The following is a 2,494-nucleotide window of genomic DNA, read 5'->3' on the forward strand; positions in this document are numbered from 1 at the left end:
GTGTCACATAAACTTCTTTAGAAACGCCTTTTAATATATAGTATAAATAGGTATATTTTGAAAGAAGTCAATATCAGGAGAAGTTATTCTTATTATATATTTCAAACCATAACATCTTGAATTTTATAGTAGATTGCTACCTATATTTAAATATCATCTGAATATTCTATATTAGATTGCTAAATATATTCCAATCTATCTAATTATGTAAATAATATTAACAATTCAGTTTTTTAAAAAATAATTAATTTTTTTACACAGAGACACTTGTCGGTTGAGCGCCCTGTGTTTTAGTAGAGTATATAGATAGATATAGATATAGATTGGTCAATTGGCCCGCCATTCATTAGAAGTTAAACAAAAAAGTTTTGGAACTCTTTTTTCCTTTTAAAAAACTTGTAACTATTTAAAGAAAATCGACTAAAAATATAATCAAGTTTATACTTTTCTCTTATATAAATAAAAGACCCAAAAATGTTAATGAATCACTTGATTGTATAAATCAATTTGGAACTTTTCATACCCTAGAATTTTATACTGTAATCATCACGAATAAAAAAAAAAACATCTTTTGTAAAGAGGATACATTGAGATAGTCTACTTTTGCATCAAACGCCTTCATAATTTCAACATAATGGATGGACCAATCAAACGGAAGATGCAATGAGCTTCCTTGGATTAGGTTTAGGACATGTCCAATAGCATCTACACCCCTTTGCTGAGCGGTTACAAGCCCCTATAGCTGCGGGGTTGTATGTTGCATGACAACTCGAAATACAATCACTACATTCTACATTCAGCGTTTCCATGCATAAAAATCCTTCTGTTTTTCTTGTCATATGCCCTGCTTCAAATCAAATTTTAATAAAGTAAGACACTTAAAATACAAACAATTTGTTTAGGGAGTAAAGATGTTAGCAAAACAATTACGAGTAAGCAACATGAGCAGTGTGTCACGTAACTCCTGGGTATTTAATGTAAAAAAAATTATACTCTTAAACAATTAGCCGAACTTACTAAGTGGAATACTTTTTGAAATATAAAGTTTTCTTACTGTATTCTTTTAGTGAACGAATGAAGTAAGATGTTTGTACGTGGATTTCAATTACATCATGTATGTAATATTGTTGAAATATCAACTTTTATATTCTAATAATAATATTAAAGAATAATGATATTATTATCTACTTGTATTTTACATACCATTAAACGTTTATATCACTCGATAACAAATTATGTTTTTCGTTGTGAATGAGTTCAAGGCTAAAACAAATCAAAATTCAGGGATCGGGAAAAGTGGGGATTGGAACCTGGAACTCACCGTATACATACTCTCGGTTTATGTAAAAAGGCATGCACCTCACTGTTATAAGCAATATGGAGTGTCTTTTTGATGATCGTACAAATTAAACAATAAATGAGAAATTATATGGACTAATAACATGAGTATGTTTCTCGAATTCAAAACAAAACTTGACTTAACATTATAGTGTCGATTAAAAGTTTGAAATTGTACGTTCACTTTTCTGCCTAATCAAAATCTACAAAAAATAAGAAGAAAAAGTAAAGACAAACCAAATTATGGTAAGATATACCTAATGTAAGAAGAAGGAGGCACACAACCAATTGATTAACAGCCATTCTCAATGTTTTTATGGGGTAATTATTACTTTTTCACCTCCCAAACAAAAAGTAATAATATTATTACTTCTAAGGAGTAGTTATTACTTCGTAAATGATTTGGATAAACAATAGTTGTTTGGGCTCTAATGTTAATGCTTTTGTTATTTATAGTGAGGTTTCACGGTTTCACCGTTCATGATGTCGCCAACTTATTTGTGGTGTAGTTGTACCTTATACTATTTTATTTGTTTATAATCCGCAATCCTAGTTTAGGGTTATATAAATCACTACCCATTTTTTCACTATTATATATATTTAGATAAATTAAGTGTCGATCACCTGTTTTTTTAGGGGAAATAAGAATCACATATATCATTTTTACATAATACTAAGTGTAAAAAGTTATTAATAGACCGCTCCTCTATAAATGGTCAACTATTTATTAATAGTTTTTTTTTTTACATTGAATAAAAGTACAAATGGAACTAAAAGAACCTAAAACTAAAAGAAATCATCTAACTTAATCAGGCTTGCTCTAAAGAATATGTGGCGAAGTTGAATCCGTCTTTCACTGCTTTTTGAGCTAGGTTGTGAGCTTGTTGTATCTGATCACGTTTTATCTTGCAAATGACACGTAGATAAAAACCTTTCTATTTTGCAGAATAAAAATACGCGTCCACGCCATTTGCACATCAGATTGTCCGTTTCCCTACAAACGTGTCACTAAGTTGGTAGAGTTTGTGAACATGGAAATTAAATATGCCAATGCCTTAACTTGTTTGACAGAGTGAGCCAAGTCACAAGAGCATCTGATCCATTCAATTCCAAAGACCATCCCATCCTTGCTATATTTTGCCCTTTCTTTTAATTT

The 2,494-nt window shown here is 30.2% G+C and overlaps 1 long non-coding RNA gene across 1 annotated transcript; it reads right to left on the minus strand.

Annotated features, from left to right (window-relative positions):
- Positions 1-429: 429 nt before the first annotated feature.
- On the minus strand, positions 430-1,832 carry LOC130466809 (uncharacterized). Its single transcript, XR_008926956.1, has 2 exons — positions 1,596-1,832; positions 430-844 (listed from the first exon to the last, which is right to left on the minus strand). It is a non-coding gene; the product is annotated as an uncharacterized lncRNA (long non-coding RNA).
- Between the last annotated feature and the right edge of the window lie 662 nt (positions 1,833-2,494).

This window comes from Spinacia oleracea, chromosome 2 (assembly GCF_020520425.1).
Source record: "Spinacia oleracea cultivar Varoflay chromosome 2, BTI_SOV_V1, whole genome shotgun sequence".
In the NCBI taxonomy this organism is placed as follows: Eukaryota; Viridiplantae; Streptophyta; class Magnoliopsida; order Caryophyllales; family Amaranthaceae; genus Spinacia; species Spinacia oleracea.